The 4,984-nt window shown below is 33.1% G+C and overlaps 1 long non-coding RNA gene across 1 annotated transcript; it reads left to right on the top strand.

The window, feature by feature from the left end:
* The first annotated feature begins 4,469 nt into the window (after window positions 1-4,469).
* Window positions 4,470-4,984, top strand: LOC145051941 (uncharacterized). Its single transcript, XR_013683877.1, has 2 exons — window positions 4,470-4,662; window positions 4,750-4,984. It is a non-coding gene; the product is annotated as an uncharacterized LOC145051941 (long non-coding RNA).

Raw genomic sequence — 4,984 nt, 5'->3', positions numbered from 1 at the left:
TGCTTGGGTGTAAACCTGTAACTACACCACTAGAAACTAATTTTGTGATAAGTTCAGGAGATTTTGATAAAAAGGATGAATTGTTGAGTAATAAAACTGAATTTCAAAGACTTATAGGAAAGCTGATTTATCTTACTATCACAAGGCCTGATATTTCTTATGCAGTTCAAGTTCTTAGTCAGTACATGCATAAGCCTAGAAAATCTCATTTAAAAATTGCTTTTAGAATTTTGAGATGCTTAAAAAACAGTCCTGGGAAAGGTATTGCTTTAACAAAACATGATGGTTTTGAATTAAAAGGATTTGTAGATGCAGATTGGGCTAAATGTCTTACCACCAGAAAATCTGTAACTGGTTATTTGGTTTATTTCAATAATTCTCTGATTTCTTGGAAAAGTAAAAAAAACAATCTACAGTATCGCGATCATCAACTGAATCAGAATATAGAGCCTTAGGTTCTATTACATGTGAAATATTGTGGGTTTTGAAAGTTCTATTTGAATTAAATATTAAAGATATTATTCCTGTATCAGTATATTGTGATAATGATTCAACTATTAAGCTAGCTCTTAATCCGGTTTTTCATGAAAGAACCAAGCATTTTGAAGTTGATCTTCATTTTATTAGGGAAAAAATTTCAAGTGGTGTGTTGAAATTAGTAAAAATAAGTTCTTGTAATCAAAATGCTGATTGTCTTACAAAGTCATTAAGTGTTAAACAACATGAGTTTTTTCTAAAAAGGTTGGGTCTAGTTGATGTTTTTTTGTATAGAAAAATAATAAATATTTGATTGAGGGGGGATGTTGAAATATTAATGTGTGTCAATCAAATATTTATATGTAAGGTATTATTTTGTTATAAGTTGAAGATTGCAGGGGGCTGTATGAAATATGGTGTACAGGTACACACGCGGATCCTATTGTTGGATCTTTCTTATATCCAGGTAAAACCGGAGTATAAAAGAAAGGAGATATTTTCTGGATGAGATAGAGTGAGTCATTCATCCGATTTTAGATCTGAACATTAGGGTTTTGAAGCAGTTTAGTCTCTCTCATTCATATCGAGATCTTGTTCTTTTGTTTTCGTTGTAATCCATTTGTGATAAACAGATTGTATAAAGAAGATGAGTAGATTAGGTTGAGTGTTCATAGTTGAGAGTAGATTAGGTTATTTGTAGTGAGTTTTCAGTTGTATGTATATGAAAACCTTCTGTTTCTTTGTCATAAAACGATATAAGGAATGAAGATGTTGGGAATGATTTGTTTGTCGTTTTATAACAAATATCAAGATTAGCTTAGATTAACATTTATTATCTAATAAAGATCAAAATAGTTGGAAAAGAATAAATCGAAGCCTTTACTGGTAGACATGGTATGATTCGATCAACAGAAGGAGAGTTTGGACCTTCTTTTAATTGCTGCTCTTCAAGAACCTTGGAAGGTCATTTTTCCAGAGACCACTTAAAAATTCCTGGAAGAAAAGAAAGTAATTAAGATCACCTTCTCATGGTTTGAAAAACTTGGAACAAAATAAAGGTCCTACCCTTTTTGATCCACACGGTAGGAAAAGAATCCCCATTTTCCAAAGATTTCCTATTGACAAAGAAATACTTTCTTTGCCGCCAACATTATGAGAAGATATGTTAAGGAAAAGATGGTCCTTCCCGGTTATTATTTTAAAACTAATGTGGGAAGAACCAAAATTTCTAAGGTCATAAACGTCAGCGATCTCAGATAATCCAATATCAAGGTTCTCAACCTCATTAAGATGGTTGATCCACAACAACACACGCCAAACCATAGGCATTATTTGGACACAAGAGAAATGAGTTATTTCAAAGAATTGTCATATTAGAGTTAGAAAAGGAAAAGAAAGTCATATTTGAAAGGGGAGATAATAAAAACATATCCAAGGTGCTGATATAAACTCAGTTCTTTGCCTCACATCATAAGGTCTGAAAACTGTTTGTGAAGGAAACCTCCCTCCTGAACAAAGAGACTCGATTTTGATATCTAAAAAATTACTAATTTCCTTTTGACTTCAAGAAAGAATGCATTAATCGCTAAAATCCTTATAGACGAATCCCGCATTATGAGCTTTAGAGATAACAATAGTTTTATCTATGACACTGAACAAAAGAAAGAAAAGAGTAAACTCACCTAGAAGAATAAGTTGTTCGTTAGAAAGTAGAAACCTCCAAAATCAATTTATAGTATAGGAATATACCTAATCAACCGGAGAAAATTCAAATCTCCTGGGAAATCAAATAGTTAACCCATCGCTTCAGCGTGTAATGATCACTAAGTTTCCAAAACCAAGAAATCTCCAAATCCCTCCTGGATTGGAGATTTCTAAGGGTAGTTATTAGAGGTAGAATTTTTAACTTATTACATCTTGAACTTGAACTAACATCCCGAACAAGTCCAAGATCTTGGATTTATTCATTATCTTGGAATGCCATAGTTTCTCTTGTGAAATCTTTTTAGGGACTTAATACTTAAAGGAAAAGAATTAGACCAAGTCAATATCACGTGTTCAACACTTAAAGAACGTTGAAGACCCTCGATAGAAAATAAAGACCTGTACAAGCCCAACGAAAAAAAGAATGATGGACGGTATGATAGACAGGTCTTTATTTTCTATTGTGAAATTCTTTTTTTTTTGCTAAAAGACCTGTACAATAAAAAAAATTTCGTTATTTATTTTTATTTTTATTATCTTCCCCCTATTATCTTCATCAAGCTTGAATATGTTAACATGAAGATTAGGCAGAATGCAGCAAAAAAGGAATAAAAATAAATAACGAAATAGGGGGAAATAATGATGGACGGTATGATGAAGATAATAGAACTGTAGGGTATTTTTGTCGGGAAAATGACTTACAAGCCCAACGAAGTTTCCAAACCGTTCAAAAAACCCAAATCATGTTTTGTTTGTTCAAAAAAACTCAACAAACTTAACATTTTGTCTAAAAAGCCCAACTAAGTTACGCTATCCTGAAAGTCAAATAAGAGAAACAGATGACGTGGCTTATTACCGTATCGGGAAAATGACTTGTTAGACCAACAAAGTTTTCAAAACGTTTAAAAAACTCCAATCATGTTTTGACTGTTCAAAAAAAAACCCAACAAACTTAAACAAAACAAAATTGAGATTTTTTGAACGGTTTGGAACTTTGTTGGACTTTTTAGATAAAATGTTAAGTTCGTTGGGTTTTTTTGAACAAAAAAAACATGATTGGGTTTTTTTAATGGTTTGGAAACTTCGTTGGGCTTTTAAGACATTTTCCCTATTTTTGTCTATCGTTTTTAGTTCCATTATGTTCCACCTTTTTGGGTAGGACTAAAACTTCTTTTCTGCTTATTCTATCCCTACCAAACGCCATTTGAAAAATTTTGTTACCATTCTGTTCTGTTCTATCCACCAAACGGTAAGGAATAAAAGAGTTGATTGGTGAACTTGTTTAATTGATACAGTCATCCCGCTCAATTTCATAAAAATGATGAAAAAAATATCATCAATTCAATATTAAGAAGAATAAGACCTTGGAAATTAAGCGCATAACATACTTCCAGTTCTCCGCTAGAAGGTTGGTTTCAGTTGTAGTTTTTGCACTAAATCTTTTCCAGAGCTTTTCAAAAGTAAAAAGGGAAAAAGTCAACAGATCAAGAAGAGAATATGAAATCTAATATCAAACGATTTGTGCAAAGAATGAGATCAGGATTAACTAAGTAGTTTAGAGAAAAGATTGGATACCTTTGACTAGAGCCAACAAAAATCGATCCAATCCACTAACTCCACCCGAACCCAACCCAAAATTAACGGGTTGGGTTGAGATTTTCAACCCATTATATACATATATTAAACCCCTAATGCTTATGAATAGTGCATTTTGTGCACTTTGGAAATTGGGCACGGTAGTTTTTGATTTATAAGTTTTAGTCCCTTGATTCTTTCCTTTTAGTTTTTGACCACCCCACCATTAAGTTGTGTTTCCTTTCATTCTTCGTCTGTCTTCGTCCGTCAATGGGGACACACGTCTTTAATTCTAGGTCTGCATCAGCAATTGACTGCTTCATGTTCGTATCTCGCTTCCTCTTTCTCTTATTTTCTAATTCCTTCTTCCATCGTTCTTTGTTTCTCAGGATTTTGGTTTCTTCGGTATGTAGCCAAAAATTAATTCACCAAAATATTGTATACTTTGATGTCTTCCGATTTTGATTGCTTCCTTTGATGGGTTCCGATTTTGATTATTCTTTACCAGGCGATGATGTATTTGATTTGTGACTCCATTGATGGGTTCCGATTTTGATTGTTCTATAGCAAGATTGAGGCGATGATGAGTTTTATCTACGAAAAAAATTCAGATCCATCATTGTTTTTGAGCAGAGCAACTCGGAAGGCATATCCGATCGGAATATGCAACCGGTGTTTGCAGCCATATCGGTGTTTGATCGCCGTTGTCTGAGTGAAATTGTGGAATTCAATGTTTTGTTGTCTTTTTTTGGAGTTTTGTTGGCTTTTTTTTACTATTATCACATACTGTATATGTTTGTTGGTCTTTCCATCCGTTCTCGTATTAATGTCTTTGGTTTGGAGTTTCTTAAGTAAATTGTTTGATTTATATATCTTCTGATAGGAAATGGTGACATATTGTTCCAGGTATGTACATGTGTATAACTCTCTGCATATCCAATGACTTTAATCGAACTAAATTTGAACTGAATGATCGATTCTCTATGTTTTCAGGAATGTGAAGTTCTTAAGGGGTGCGAGTATCCTCAATATTACACCATGATATGATATCCATTTCATTTATGACAGCCGGATGTTTTGTCGATAAGAGTAACATGTTCACTATAGGGTTAAAGTTCTGCCCACCAGTTATTCGATGAAATGCTTAGGCCACTTCTTCCATTTTGTCATAATAGTTCACCTATAACTTATCATTTCATAACCAATTAATATGACTGTATTGGATGGA

The sequence above is a fragment of the Lactuca serriola genome, chromosome 5 (assembly GCF_051521515.1).
Source record: "Lactuca serriola cultivar US96UC23 chromosome 5, Lser_US96UC23_V15, whole genome shotgun sequence".
NCBI classification, from domain to species: Eukaryota; Viridiplantae; Streptophyta; class Magnoliopsida; order Asterales; family Asteraceae; genus Lactuca; species Lactuca serriola.
This window is presented reverse-complemented; position numbering and strand designations above follow the sequence as displayed.